Below are 16,788 nucleotides of genomic sequence, written 5' to 3'. Positions count from 1 at the left end.
ACTGAAATGTTATTTTATGGCACAGAAGAAGGAACAGCGTTGTACAATGTGTGTCAGATTTTAAAGCAAGAGCTACGTGAGATGTGTCATTTTTACACTGATTCTTGGTTTATTGCCAATGGTTTAGCTGTTTGTTTTTCCACATGGCTTGCACCTAACTGGTTCAATTCCCTTTCAGATGTTAATGAGAAAAATTCAGAGAGAGAAGTGTACACCCAGAATTCTGCCTTAGTGGGGATGGCTAAGTGGGTGCCCCAGAAATGTGAACAGCTGGGAGAAAAAGCCACTTACAGGTGGGCACAGATGAGAGAGATGCACATTCCCCTAGATTTGATAAAAACTGTGCAGCACGCACAAAAGCAATCTGTTATGCAAGCAGTCACAGAGCAGTTGGGGGAGAGGAAAGTTACCAGGACAGAAATGGCAAATTGATCAGGTTTTAGGGAGAGTGATTGTTGAAAATTACCAAGGAGAAATCGAAATTATGCTGATAACTAGAAAAGAATCTGATTTATTCATACAAATTGGAGACAGAATGGCCCAACTTGTCAAAAGTGCAGTGAATGGAGGTTTGGTAAAGAAGGAGTCTGCCCCAGCCCTTCTGACAGTGCAAGAAAAGGGAAGCTGTGGTGCAGCAGATAAAAACCTCAGTGCTGAGGTGTGGGTTGAAGCCCCAAGTGATCCTCCAGAACCTGCAGAGAATATAACAAAGGGCCCCAAAAACGTCCTGCTGATTATAAAACAGGGAAAGAAAGAGGAAGGGTGCATTTCAAATGACAAATGTTATTTGCAAGAAAAGTCATACTTGTTTCTTTTGCAGATCCTACCACGTTTCGCCACTGTCCCTGAGTGTGCTGTGTGGTACCCCTTCGGGTGTGTGCGTGTGGGGTCGGGGAAGGGACCGAACCCCCAACCTGAACCTGGCTGAGTAAAGTGCCAGCACCATGGATCCATTTTGCGCAAACTGCGCCTTCAGTTCAAGTTCAACTTGTTTGATTGCATTTTTCCACTGGAACTAAGCTGTGGTTTTTTTTTTCCTTCTCGTATGGAACTCTGACTTTCGCTTACCTTCCAGCAAACCTTTCAGGTGGACCGTGCACCTTTACATGAGTAGAACTCATGCCACATCAAATTGCTAACACTGTTGAATTAGAGACACTATAATCTCATTCAGAGTACAAATGTTTCAGTCTTTTCTGTGTAGATGTATCTGATGTGAAAGGTTATGAGATCTATATGCTAATCCACTTTTATTGCTTTACAGGGATTGCTTTGATCATTCAAATCTGACTTGCTGATAATGTTTTTTTTTGTTCTGATGTTTTTTTTTTTTGTTTGTTTGAAACAAGAGATATGTGAAACAAAAATTCATTGGTCAAAGGATGGAATGTTATGCCATTAATGGAGTTTGACCAATGACTTTGTGTTTCACCACTGCGCATATTAGTTGCTCAATGTTCACCAGTAGCACATTGTATGTTTTGTTCAGCCTAGCTGCCTATTGGCTTTGACATGGCATTAGCCATTACTTTCTGTATTCAGTTTAGCCGCCTATTGGCTTTGACATTGCATTAGCCATTACATTCTGTATTCTGCCTATTGGCTTTGACATGATGTATTCAGTTTAGCTGCCTATTGGCTTTGACTTGCTATTAGATATTACATTCTGTATCCACCTTAGCTGCCTATTGGCTTTGACATGATATTAGACATTGCATTTTGTATTCAGCTCAGCTGCCTATTGGCTTTGACATGATATTAGACATTGCATTTTTTATTCAGCTCAGCTGCCTATTGGCTTTGACATGATATTATATATTGCATTTGATATTTAGGTTAGCTGCCTATTGCCTTTAACGTGGAGTTAGACATTGCAGTTGAGAATCCAATCTGCATTTTTCCAAGCTGTGTTTTTGCACAAGATGAACCAAGATGTTTTTCTCACACCAGACTAGACCTGATAAGAGGGAGTACATTGTGGTGTTTTTCCTTTCGGCTCAAGCCTGGGAAGAGGAGCAGTCTAGGAGATCTGACCAATCTCCAAAGGCTTGCGTAGTTATCCCGAGTCTGAGAGGAGGGGGCACACCTTTGTAACGGATGACACAGGCTTCAGAGAATTAGATTCGAATCTGCCTGACTTCGGACTGGAACTAGGCGCCAGTTGCCAGTATCCCGTGTGGGTAGATAAATCTCTTTCTCGCAGCTGACAGGAGTCATCAGCTTGCAGACCCTAGAAAGATGAAGCTGTAAATAGTTTCTCACATGGTGAAGTATTTGTTTTGCATTCAATATCTTATAAATATAACCTGCTGTGTACATTGCAACTGTGTTTTCATTAAACGTGTGCTTGAAATCTAATAATTCGTCACTTACGAACTTGCGGTTGGGGAAGAATTAACAACAATAAAAGTCTTCTTTGAACTCAGAAGTGCATTCTTGATATGTTATGTAAGTGCTGAAAACGAGATAAGTAGAGAAGCACTACAGGGCGTCACAGACACACTGGGAGAGGACACAGGGGACGTGTAAATGGTAGTGGGGGTGGTGAGTGCACGTGAGCGGGGTGTGGTGGTGGGTGTGCTGGTGCGGGACGTAGTGGCGGTAGTGGTAGTGCATGCAGGTGAGAGTGTAGACGAGACTGGGAGGGAGGAGGGAGACGACGAGGAGAGGGACACAGTGGAGGCAGTGGATGTTGCTGTGTCTGTATGTGTGTGATGCTTGCGTGAGTGCCTGTGGGATGTGTGGTGCTTATGTTTGCCTGAGCTTCCCTTGTGTGTTGACGTGTGTGCATTATGGTCTGATGGTGTGCTTGGGATAGGCTGGGGTACAGGGGATTGGGTCTGGGTGGAGGAAGTTGGAGGGGGGAGGCTAGAGACAGGGACAATGGCTGCCATCAGTGCTGAGGCCAGAGTTTGCAGGGTTCGATGAAGGGCAGCCTGACCAGAATGAATGCCCTCCAGGAATGCATTTGTGTGTTGCAATTCCCTTTCTACACCCTGGATGGCATTCAAAATTGTACACTGCCCAACAGTGAGTGACCTGAGGAGGTCAATGGCCTCCTCACTGAGGGCAGCAGAGGTGACAGGGGCAGGGGCTGAGGTGCCTGGGGCGAAGGTGATGCCCACCCTCCTGGGTGAGCGGGCACGGGGCGAAGGCTGAGGGGCTGCTGGGAGGGCGGTGCTGGTAGGGGGAGTGGCGGCTGTACCTGTAGAAGTGGGGGGCACAGATGTTGCCGCCACCACAAGGGAGCTCCCATCGGAGGACGAGTCCGTGTCGCTGGTTGCAGATCCTGTGACCGCTGTGAAGCTCCCCTCACCCTCCGTCCCACTGGTGTATTTCGAGTCTGTGGCGTGGCCCTCCATGACCATGTGGGATGCAGCTCCCTCGTGCTCCGGTGCCACTGTACCTCCGCCTGATGATGCTGATGCACACAAGAACACGGAGACCACAAAAAGGGGGGGACGACAGAAGAAAGACAGGTTGAGTGCATGGCTTACCGCTACCGCTGGCGGACAATACAGACACAGCAGCCCCCTGCACTACGCCACGCTGTTGGGCTCTACAGATGCAATTCCTGGGATATGTCCTACATAGCTATGGTCGACATCTGCACACATAGATGACACAGGGGCATGTATACCTGTATTTGGCACTCTACAGAGGTGGAGTGGGGTGCCACATGGCCTGCATTACGGAGGGGACTAGCCTACGGAACTCGCCCTAGCCTAGGGAAACCCACAGCCCTCCTCCCCCACCCAGACACCTTCACTGCGCGCAAAGTCCACTGAATGATGTTGTACTCACCCCCTTGTGTCTGCTGTGATGCCCTCAAGCGCCCATCCAGCTCAGGGTAGGCCACCGCCAGGATCCGGAACATCAGGGGGGTCATTGTTCGACAGGCAGCCCTCTCACGTTGGGAGGCCATCCCCAGCTGAGCCTCCGCCGTCTTCTTGCTCTAGCAGCGAATGTCCTCCCATCTTTTCCAGCAGTGGGTGCTCCGTCTGTGGTGGACCCCCAGGGTCCGGACGTCCTTGGCGATGGCACGTCAAATATCCTTCTTCTGGTGGGCGCTGACCTACATGAAATGTACAGGGGAAGAAGAGAAGTCATTACCAACTGCACCGTCGAAGTGAGTGGCCCACATCTCTAACCTTGCCATGTGGCACATGCATTCACAGTCCTTCATGCACGCAGAACTGTGCCCCCTTCATTCTTACAACCAGCCCTCTCCACACAGGCATAGCCCATACAACGTGCTCCCTGTGTACTTACCTGTTGGTCTGGAGGACCGTAGAGTAGCGTGTACTGGGGGAGGACCCCGTCCACGAGCTTCTCCAACTCCTCTGCAGTGAAGGCAGGGGCCCTTTCCCCAGATGCACGAGCCATTGTCTCTTCCAGACCGAGGTCACAGCAGCACTTGCAGTGTAGGTCCTCTCCTGTTGAAAATCAGGTATCGAGTGATTGAACAGCTAGAAAATGGGGGTCTCGTCCGCGGCGGTCACGTCCGCGGCGGTGCGTACCATCACCGCCGGCGTACATCGTCATTGGCTCCTGGGACCCATAGGGTCCAATGTTAACCAATGCAGCATTGCGCCGCGGTCTTCGACCGCCTACCGCGACGGTGTAGAACACCAGCGCAGTTACCTCACATCCCATTGTCCCACTTTAGAGGTCAAGCAGGCACCATTTCAGGGTCCCACATGGCCTGATTCACAACTGCGTCACACAGACCTAGGCCTTGTCGCACAACACAAATACAGGCCAGATTCTGTGTATGAATGGTGTTCTGTGTAGACTGTGGGTACATACCCTGGTCGCTGTTGTCCTTCCTAGGCACCGTCCGCTGGGACATGTGAGGAGATGGCAGAATCCTCCGGTGTACCGACCGCTGGTGGACCTGTTGACAATGGAGGAGCGACATTTGATCATCACCTACAGGTTTGACCGTGCCACAATCCAGGAACTGTGTACCCAGCTGGAGCCAGACCTGATGTCAGCAATCCGCCATCCCACAGGGATCCCCCCTCAAGTGCAGGTGCTATCAGTGCTCCATTTCCTTGCAAGTGGGTCATTTCAAACAACAGTGGCTATGTCATCGGGATGTCCTAGCCTATGTTTTCCAACGTGTTGTCCAGAGTGTTGTCTGCCCTGCTGAAACACATGCAGAGCTACATCGTTTTCCCTCAGGTGGAGGATTTGCCTACAATTAAAGGTGACTTCTATGCCCTTGGACATATCCCCAACATCATAGGTGCCACTGAAGGGACCCATGTAGCTCTGGTCCCCCCCCACAGGAGTGAACAGGTGTACAGGAAACGGAAGAGTTATCATTCCATGAATGTACAGATGGTATGTTTGGCAGACCAGTACATCTCCAAGGTAAATGCTATGTTCCCTAGCTCAGTGCATGACGCCTACATCCTGCAGAATAGCAGCATCCCTTATGTGATGGGTCAACTCCGGAGGCACCGGGTGTGGCTATTAGGGGACCCTGGTTACCCCAACCTGTCATGGCTACTGACCCCAGTGAGAAATCCCAGGACCAGTGCAGAGGAACGCTACAATGAGGCCCATGGGCGGACTAGGAGGGTGATCGAACGCACCTTCGGCCTCCTGAAGGCCAGTTTCAGGTGCCTCCATATGACAGGTGGTTCCCTATTCTACTCACCAAGGAAGGTGTGCCAGATCATCGTGGCCTGCTGTATGGTTCATAATTTGACTTCGCGACGACCGGTGCCTTTTCTGCAGGAGGATGGTCCAGATGACGGTGTTGTGGCAGCTGTGGAGCCTGTGGACAGTGATGAGGAGGAAGCAGAGGAAGAAGACATTGACAACAGGGACTCAGTTATCCAGCAATATTTCCAGTGACACACAGGTGAGAACACATTCCTGCCTACTACAAGTACTTTCACACTTCTACCTCTATCCTGTCTGTCGATTTCAACCAGTATATGGTAACTGAGTTGTACATTTCCATTACGGTTTCACAGGTGTGGGTTCCAACGTGTGTTATCTGCTTAGATTCCTCATGGACTTGAGATGTGTGACATAGGTATGTTGACATTACATTTGAAAACGCATTTTGTCACTGTCATTGCTAATACACATTTTCAAAATCACAGACTGACTCCAGATTGTTTTGTGCTTCAAGGGTGTTTATTGCAGTGCTAAATATTGGAAGGGGGTTGTAAAATGGTGAGGGGTGATGGTGGAGGAATGTCCATGGCAGAGTCCAGTCTATTAGTCTCACAGGTGCATTGGCCATATGGGCATAGGAAGTGGAGCTGGGGCAGTTCCAATAGGGACAGGGTTACAAAGTGGGACAGTAGGATGACAATTAGGGTGGTCTCATTTCTTGGCGGGGGTCTTGGCATCGTGCTCTGTCTTGTTCCTAGATCTCAGGGACCATTTGCGGGGTGGTTCTCCGTCTGCAGGGGGTGGGGTGCTGGTGTGGTGGTCCTGTGGCGGTGCCTCCTGTCCACTAGCACCGGAGGAGGTGGTGGGCAGTTCTTCGTCCATGCTAGTGTCAGGGGCCCCTTGGAGTGCCACAGTGTCCCTCCTGGTGTTAAGTATCTCCTTCAGCACCCCTACGATGGTGCCCAGGGCGGTGCTGATGGTTCTGAGTTCCTCCCTGAACCCCAAATACTGTTCCTCCTGCAGCCGCTGGGTCTCCTGAAACTTGGCCAGTACCATTGCCATCGTCTCCTGGGAGTGGTGGTATGCTCCCATGATGGAGGAGAGCGCCTCGTGGAGAGTGGGTTCCCTAGGCCTGTCCGCCCCCTGTCGCACAGCAGCCCTCCCAGTTCCCCTGTGTTCCTGGGCCTCCGTCCCCTGGACCATGTGCCCACTACCACTGCCCCCCAGGTCCCTGTTGTTGTTGGGGTGGTGGGTTATCCTGGGTTCTCTGTAGTGGTGGACACACAGCTGATTGACGTGTCCTGGGTACGAAGGTTTGGGCCCGCTGGGTGGGTGCTGTGCTGGTGTTACCAGAGGGTGGAAGGTCTGTGGTGGCCTGTGACTGGGTGTGGGGAACTGACTGTCCTGAGGCCCACAATGGTCCGGGCTGGTCATCTGGATCCAGTTGGACAGAGCTGCTGTCATCACTGTGGGCCTCTTCTGTGGGTGGGGTGGAGATGTCTGGACCCTCCTGTCCTGTCTGGTGACGTAGTGGTCCTGCAGGGGTGGAAAGGCATGAATATTGCATCTGTGTGTGTCATGGTGTGCAATGGGTGGGTGACCGTGTACCCCAGTGCTTGCACTCCTGTGTGGGGGCTTGTGTGAGGATGGTTGAGGGGGGTGTTATGGGTATGTGCAGTGGGCATGCTTTAGTGATGGGTGTCCATGCTTTGTTGTGTCATGCAGGGCTTGGTGTTGGGATGCGTGGTTTGTGTTAGTAGTACATATGTGAGGAGTTGGAGTGATAGGGGAGGGGGCGAGGGTGGGGGTCTGTGATAGCATGCAGGTAGGGTGGGGGATATGATAGTTAAGATTTGACTTACCAGAGTCCATTCCTCCACCGACTCCTGCGAGGCCCTCCGGATGCAGAATAGTCAAGACCTGCTCCTCCCATGTTGTTAGTTGTGGCGGAGGAGGTGGGAGTCCGCCGCCAGTCCGCTGTACCGCGATGTTGTGTCTGGAGACCATGGAACGCACCTTCCCCCATAGGTCGTTCCACCTCTTCCTGATGTTGTCCCGATTTCTTGGGTGCTGTCCCACTGCGTTGACCCTGTCGACTATTCTTTGCCATAGCTCCATCTTCCTAGCTATAGAGGTGTGCTGCACCTGTGATCCAAATTGCTGTGGCTCTACCCATACGATTTCCTCCACCATGACCCTGAGTTCCTCCTCCGAGAACCTGGGGTGTCTTTGCCGTGCCATGGGGTGGTGTAGGTGATGTGTGGGGTGGTGTATGTGGTGATGAGTGTGGTGATGTGTAGTGGTGTGTGGTGTTTTGTGCGTGGATGTTGTGTGGGTGATGGTGTTGAGTGCCTGTGGCTGCTAGTTTGTGGATGGTGGTGTCTCTCTCTGGCCTTCTTTCAGATTTTTGGGTTGTAGGGGTTTGTGGGTGATGTGGGTGTGTGTTTTATATAGTATTGAGTGTGTGGGAGTGGTGTGTGTATGTGTATCAGGTGTGTGTCTTTCGAATTGTCCAATGTGGTGGTGTTTTGGAGATGTGTGTGTATTTTGAGCGCGGCGGTAAGCACCGCCAATGGAATACCGTGGTTGAAAGACTGCTGCGTGGATTCGTGGGTCGTGATAGCACGGGGGTATTTCTGTTGGCGTGATGGTGGAGGTTTTTTTTCGCCAGTTTATCACTGACCTTTGGTGTGGCGGACTTGTGTGGGTGTCTGAATTTTGTCAGATTTCGGGATGTGGGTCACAATAGCTGTGGCGGATTTCCGTGGCCACGGCGGTGTGTTGGCGGTCTTCTGCTCGGCGGTAAGCGGCTTTTACCGCCAATGTTGTAATGACCCCCTTTGTTGTTTATCCTCCTAATACTTGAAACCAACTTCTGTGTGTTCTTACTTGGTACTTACTTTTTCTCTTTATGAGGGAAGAGTCTTACACTTAGATATGCCATACTGACACTTGACCTGTCCTATCCTTGCTGATGGTGAATCAACTGATGTCCTGAGGACGAAGACTGATGCTGTTTGCTGATTCGTTGGAGGGGTAATTATCTCATGAAAATTGTAATTGTTTGTTTGCCTTTACTTTCTAGGTACCAACTGCTCTTTTGATAGAGGCCATAGTTAGATGTTTCCAAATTTGTGTTTGCTAAATCGTTTTGCATAAAGCCCAGTATGCCGATGCTAATTCGAGGTTAGTTAAGGTGTTCACCAAAATCTGACGCAAATAGACAAATGACCGAATTCTTGCTTTGTTGAATCACGTATCATTGCAACTTGCTAAACTGTTTCTTACTAATGACATGTTAATGCTGGACGTATATGCTCTATACTTTTGATTAATTGTGTTTTATTAACAAGTTTGAAGAATTACTAATGAGATTGATTGCTAATGAGATTAACGGAGATGATATTAGATTGTAACAAGTAGAGAAATAAATATTTTAACTCTTAACTATATTGGTGTGGTTATTCATGTCTGAAAGGTCATGGTGTGTTTGCTTTATTGATTTGTATTAAATGTTATTGAGTATCTAGTGGATTAGTTACTAAGAGATTGATTGGGTTATTGAGATATTGGTTTGTGATGCCAGGAAGAAACCTCGTACTTCGAAGTCTCTGAACGTGGTCAAAAGGTTCATCGGCCTAGGAGTGTCTCCTTGTAAGTTTACTTATCAAGGTTCTGCCGCGCTATCAGTTCTATCTCAAATGGTCCTTAAAAAGCACCTGCAACTGTTGATGGGAATTGGAAGGTCTTTTTTAAATACCGATTGGTCACTTTCTTTTGCTTACTGTTGTACTTGGGCGTTAAACTAGTACTAATGACGTAAAACCGTTGTCCTGGCAATGTTAACGTGTGAAAATGACAAATTAATAATCAAGTAAGACCATCACAAAATAAACCGCATTGTGCTGCATAATGTGCCTTGTCCTGCTCCATAATTTAGTCAACCCAGTCTCATTTGGTCCCTTCCTGCTGCACAAATCCAGTGGCCGAGCAGGTACAATAACCGCACCATCAATGCAGGATTATCAAAGAGCATTAACTACCCCAAATGTATTGCAATTAAGTGACTTGCACTGCCATTCCTACGTAAATACATTATCGAATAAAGGAGCTAATGGGCAAACAAGACAGCGAACCCAACCACAAGGATGGATTTCAAGCTCAAGTTTTAACAATCACGAAGTTACAAGCACTATGTACAGCAGCTCCACATGTACTACTCACATGGAAGAACATTCTCCTCCCCCATTGCCTATGCAGCACTACCCTCGCCTCCTACAAACGGCTGCCCCCTACACCTGAAGGTACTCCCACACCCAGAAGTCGGCAAAATTAAAGGGGGGATGTCAGTCGTAGCCCCTAAGCGTTTGGCAGCCTCTGTGGAAAACCCTATACCTACAAGGGATATCCTAGAATACCCTATATAGAGGATTCCACTGATAAGAGTACCATGAAAATGAACGATACTAACATGGGTAGAACTCGTAAGCTGAGAATCTCAAAAGAAACGGTGTAAGGAGAAAACATGGCACAGCGACAATCTAGAGATCAACATCTTGGACCCATAATACCAATTCCAACAAAGTTCACAATCTTCAAAGCTCCAGGGAGACCACAACCTACTGCACCCGGAAACGTTCTTACACAGCTCCTACTCCATTCACCAAATAAAACATACCTCAAGCCCTCACCTCCATAACACTCACACGTTCCTGCAATCACGAAGAACCTTAACATTTATACTTTAAGCTCCTTAACCGTTGCTGCCAGTAAGTAAACCTAGCTTACACTAAGCAGTCTGCTAAACAAATGGAACAATCCTCGTCCTTTTAACAAAGAGACCTTCCCTCACCAAACACCGTGGCTCCATTCCACACCGTTGCCCCTCACACACAAGTAAAGTCCCTCCCTAATTTACTTCCCCCACCGCGACCAACTCCGCATGCCCCCGGCAGCACAGGGGATGGAAAAAGGATACCAGCACCAAGGCTTGAGCTGCTGCTGCTTCTTCTGCCCCACGCTGTCCACGTGCTGAGGGCCGAGTGCTGCAGAAAAGGGTTAAACACAGACTAGGGAAGAAGCAACCTACAGCAAAGAGCCACAAAATGGCCACCTTCAATCTACAGGCCCTGGGTATGTGTAGTGCACTTTACTAGGGACTTACAAGTAGATCAAATATGCCAATTGGGTATGAACCAATAGTACCATGTTTCAGGGAGAAAGCATATGCACTTTAACACTGATTAGCAGTGGTAAAGTGTGCTGAGTCCTAAAACTAGCAAAAACAGTGTTGTAAAAATGGAGGGAGGTAGGCAAAAAGTTGGGGGAAGATCACCCTAATGCTGTCAGGTCTAACAGGGTTGAACTGTAGAAACCTCATACTATTGGCTGATGGATCGAACCATGAATTAAGGCAGAGGGCATTCCTGGATGCCTCTGGAAAGGAGGGATAAATGTGAGCAACTTTATTAAGAGCATTACAGTCTCTTCAAAAGGCGGGCTAGAGGCTGAAACCTGGTTCAAAGAGGATAGTGATTTGACAATTGAGAAGATTTCTTGGGGTGAATTCTGAACCATAAAATTTTGTTGCCATAGAAATCACGACAAACCTGCCAAATGCACCTGTGAGGTGCCTTAAGGACTAAGTGATGTTTAGTCTTACTGCTGGCATCAAAGTCTCTGCACTACATACGTTCCAGGCACTTACAATTCTTTTTGAGAGTAAGCAACTGGTCACTAAACCAGTCAGCAATGGTCATGGCTCTACTTGTTAATCTATCTACCAGCGGTACAATGTGATCCAATGCACCAGACAACCAACCTTCCACTTGCGCGTTAGCTTTGTCAATTCAACTGTCTAGGGTGGAACGATTGGCAGCCAGAGCAAAACTGAAAGGAGTCACGTTGGCCCATTTCTATACCTTGACTGTCTGTCTAGAGATGGAGGTAGTAGAAGATTTCAGGATAGGTACCTGGAAGGGGAGGGAAAGGTGATCAGACCAAGATAATGGTAGATAGGATCCAACCACTACGTTGGCCAAATTAGAAAAAATAAGGTCAAGTGCATGTCCAAGCCTTTGTGTGGGTGACAAAACTAATTGAAAGAGCTCGAGACCTTCCAGGTCTGCAATCAGAGCAGATGTTATAGGGGATGAAGTGTCATTAAAATGGAGATTTAAGTCTCTGATAACTGAAAAATTTGAATATTGCAGGATGAAAGGCAGCTGAGCGTCAGCCTGTGATGTGATGAAACTAGATGCTGGGCCAGTGGACTATAGATCAAAAACCCAGACATAGAGAAACTGCTGGATAAGGAAAAGAAAGCTGCCCCACAACCTGAGATAGCTAGTTCCGTAAATGTGCATTGCACCGACTACTTGAAAATGATTGCAATTCCGTCCTTTCTGTGTAATTGCCTATCTAGTCTCACTAGCGCAAAGCCTTGAGGAATGGCAGAGAGAATATCTAGCCCAGAGTTTTCAGTGAGCCAGGTTTCCGATAAGAAAAAGAGCACTCGGTACATAGTGTGCCAGGATGTCATAAATTTCTAGCTTGTGCTTAACTAGCAATTGGCAGTTATAGGAATAAAACTGAGCTTTCTACGACCTCTGAGATCTCATGCCCATCTTCAGACTGGGTGTGGGTGCGGATTTAGCCAAAGGTTTGAATCTACACTCTCCACAGAGTAGCACTGCATGAGCACGATCCAGGTTGTGGTAACAAACAACAAAAAGAGCTACTGCCAGGTTCCTTAATTGCAAGGATGAATACTGTTTGTAAGCTGACCCAAAAAGGTCAGGGGTCCTGGCCCCTGGTGCTGTCCGAGTACAGACAAGGATTACTTTGATGCACCTTTGGTGCTCCAGCTGTGTGTCCACAGCACACGTCCACTGTGCAGACGCACACCTTGCATGTGTAAATAGCTCATCTCCAAAAGGTGTGTGGCAATGGAGTGAAGAGTTCCGAAAACCTGGGAGGGGCAAAGAAACACAATCTGGAGCCCATCAGCTCTCCTCTCTCCTGGAAGGCCTCCCGCCAGGCAGGAGTACTGGTGAAATGAACAGTACACACAAATAATCTTGGGGTGGTAAATGATCTTGATTGTGGGGTGGTCAAGATGTTGTCTTCCAAATAGACAAAACACAGTTCAGTGATGCTACAAGTTTTCCTGAGTGACATGCTAGGGATTTCTGCTTGGACCTTTGAATCTACAAATAGTGTCATCCACCATCATCTCAAGGCATAACCCGGATCAGCTGTGGTGTGACAATGGATACTGTGGATCCATCATCTACTTATGGGTTAGGCATATCTGCAACATACTTACCTACTAGTAACCCTTGTTCCTAAAGGCCACTTTCCAAGTGTTGATTAATGGAACTAACCTTGAGGTGCACAATCAACTATCAGTGATAGTAAATGCCTGAAAAGTCCTCCAAAGGACAGTAGGGAGCAACCTACAGGAATAGGAATTATACAAGCAGCTATGAAACTAACATTCAGGAGAAAGGAAGTAAGACACCTAGGGACATATTTACATACCCCATGCCCCTCCAGTGACTCACTTTTTGTGACACACCAGTGGTGCCTATTGCAGACCCATATCTACAAGGCCACACAAAGCCACTTTGTGTGGCTTTTCATGGCATCATAGGTATGATGTAAGGCAACCAGCGCAAGTCGCGGCATTGCCTTACACTACGTCAGGGAGGCGTACTATGGGCGTTGCGTGTTCCCAAACAACACCCGTGGGTTTTGATGCATTCCCAGAATACAGGAATCTGTAAACCTGGCAATGCATCAAAAGTGTATGCCTCCCCAGGGCAGGCGCAACAAGGAGAAATATCTTTATTTCTCCTTATTGTTTCCTCTTGCCATGTATGATGCATTCTTCAGCACACATAGAAAGAGGAAAATGCCTCTCGCACAAAAACAACCTCGCCAACAACGCAGACACACTTGCGCAATGCTGCAAGGGTGCCTGCGTTGGTGCTAGGCAGCAATTTAGGCTCCAGTGCAGGGAGAAAGGTCAGAACTGCACCTTATCTTGTAAATATGGTTCATTTCTGCCCTTTCCAATTGGCGTAGGGCAGCGCAACAGAATGGCTTGTGGTGCTGCACTCCGGCAACTCCTAGTAAATATGCCCCTTAGGACATCCTCCCAACAGATAATTTTTGATAGAAACATCACCAAAGCCTGAAAAGGGAAGTGTGGTAGTACTCGCTTAATTCTCTCATGCAGTGAACTATTTTTTTCTGAAAACCTAGGTGGCATGCTTAATCAATGGAGTTTCTCCTCACCAGTTCACAACACAAAAAAATCAAGCAGGTAATACCACACCCCTCAGTATCTATAGTGTCTAAAATTATACAACCATCCACAGCTCAATTTCTTAGTAGTCCTTAGGAACAACCCATAGGATTATGCATTATAGAACAGGCCATAAAATATGACTCAGAAGAACACCCAGGAGGAAATGGGAGCAGGCATGGGCTGGTTGAACCAGTATGTGTTTCCCCACATTGAACCAATTAAGGGTGACCTAAGACAAGAGGAGAGAGAGGCCAAAATGGTGTTGAAGTGGAGGAGTAAGGTCAGGGAAGGTGTACCATACACTATACACTTATGGAGGAAAACAAATGCAAAACTAGGGAATGCACACAAAATACCTAAAAGCACAAATTAATTCAGGGCGCTGAGTCTTCTAACCTGTAGGAATCTTTGTGGTGATCAGAGGCCTGTAGAGGGTCAGAGGTACCCCAGTAGGTAACCAGCAAAAAGGGGAGAACTAGAACTGTATTCTAGACCAGTTAGTCCCCAGAGCCCAACCCCTAGTGCCCATGTTGGGAGCCGGAGAATCGGCAAAGTTGCAGAGAATTGACAAAGAGTCGTATTGGTAGCAACAACATGAACATCAACAGGGCTGTGCATTGCAACAATTTGTGCTAAGTTTTGCAGTGATTGTGAAGTAGGGTAGTTGGGTAGAGATGCTTTGCATGTTTGTGAGTGTGATGATTTATAAAGAAGTTGAAAAGGTTATCAGGTCAGACATGGCCTAAGATCCTGGGATAGTTGAAAAGGTGTAAAAGACACCATATTATACTGTCTGCTCAGAGGTGTTTGTTGTGGGGTGCTGTCAATCACTCGGTTAAGATAGGTGTTTACTTTGTGTGAATGTGAGATGATTAGTATAGCGGATCTTAATGTGCAGTATGAAGCGGTACTGATCAAGGTGATACCCCGCGGGATGAGATTTCATCAGAAGTGTTTGAGAAACTTCCTTGTGTGTTTGAAACTGTTAATTCTTTAACAGTGCAGACAAGTGGTTGCTGTATTTCATTTTGTATACATGTGTGACATTGATGAGCGAGTGTTTGTGCAGATTGTAAAGGGGGGGCAACTGCTGCACGGAGCAAGATCTATGTCACAGTGTGCAGTGCTGGTATAGGTTGGCTGGTGTGCTACTGTGCTGTTATTGGTTGACAACGCCATCAAGAGACAGGCTGTGATTGGTGGTTGTGTCGTAGGTAAGGATTTCAGATACAACACTGTTTGAGTTTAAATTCCACTGTAACTTGTTGACCTTTGATTGCGAAAAATGAAATGCTTTAAAATTGTCTGAAATTTTTTAGAGGTGATGCTTATATCCCCAGTATGGAGGTTGTAGTGGCATCTCCAGAAGATACTCCTGGTCATTATACAACAATAAATGTAGGGGTTCACACATATTTGGCTTGGTCAATGGCAAAGGATCACAGAAAAAGAATGTCAATTGAGATTCCCAGTTTGGCACATTTAATTTGTGAATTATTTAAAATTTGAGGAGGGTACTGCATGAAATGACACTGTTTTCTAGACCTGCTCAATACAAAGAATTTACTGCTTGGGAACGAGTTGCCCATACAAGGGATAAAGAGAAGTATCAGGGTAGAGCGAAGAAAGCTATACGTACTTATGCAGATGCTAAATGGGATGATGAGCAGAAGAGGTGGAGACAGATATGATTGAGGGGGTTAAGCTGTATCTGGCTTTAACCACAGATGCGACAGAATGAGAAGCGGCAATGGAGAACAACTCGAAAACAGAGAGAGAAAAAACAAAAAGAGTCAGATGGTATCCTGAATGGATAGCGACAATTATAGAGATGGCATTCTAAACGTGTTACTATCTGAACGTCCAACCATGTACAATGAAGTTAGAAGTGAGGGTGGGGACAATGGGGCTGGAAGCAGTGGAATGAATTCCTTTCCTACTGCACTGGCAAGAGCAGCTTCCAATTCTGCAGGACCTATTCTCAAGGGTATTCCCTGTGAACCAAGGAGCGAGGGCTTGAGAGGATGTGTTTCAGTGGATCCCACTGTGAGTAACGTTGGTGCCCTTAACATTCCAGTAACTATTGGTTTGGTAGTCCCCATGTATAAATCAGAAGGTTCTAGGAGAAATGTGTACAATTTGGCTGTATCCAGCAATGTCTGAGGACCGGCTAGAGACCCGAACAGTCCAGAAGCTCAGGAGTTTGTTCCTTTAATTCCGACGCATAAAAGTACTCTTTGTGTTGCAAGTGCAGACACAACAGTGACTATGTCAGAATGCACTGCAGTAAGTACTTATCAGAAGATGCCCATACATACTACTTCTGTATGGGAAACACCTCTATATTTGAGAAATGGTGTTGGGGGAAGCAATTGCACGCCTAAGATTCCTTAGATAATTAGTGCATAGGAAATAGAAGAATGGGTGCAATTCTTTAATGGAAACACTCCATTTAAAGAGAGTACCACTACAGAAGTGTGTCAGGGAACAATTTAATTGACACTGAAAGAAAGGATTCTCAGTGTAGTGAAGCTGACAGCTGAATTAGATGCAATGATTTTTGGAAACCATAGTCTAAAAAAGCGAGATACTTACCAAGAAGATGAGCTTGCATTTATGTGTAGGGACCATCACTAAGCGACCGGGCCAAGTTCATGGTAGACTGACTGAATTGGCTCAAAAATATGAGGTTGATCTAAATAAGACTAAAGCTCTGTAGAGAAGCTACTTGAGCACGTTTCAGTGAGAAAGACATTGCTGACATGAGAATTCCAGGACTGAAGAAGTAGATTAAGGAATTATTTCAGAGTATTAGGAAATAGAATGAGTTAGATAAG

Source organism: Pleurodeles waltl, chromosome 8 (genome assembly GCF_031143425.1).
Source record: "Pleurodeles waltl isolate 20211129_DDA chromosome 8, aPleWal1.hap1.20221129, whole genome shotgun sequence".
Classification (NCBI taxonomy): Eukaryota; Metazoa; Chordata; class Amphibia; order Caudata; family Salamandridae; genus Pleurodeles; species Pleurodeles waltl.
This window is presented reverse-complemented; position numbering follows the sequence as displayed.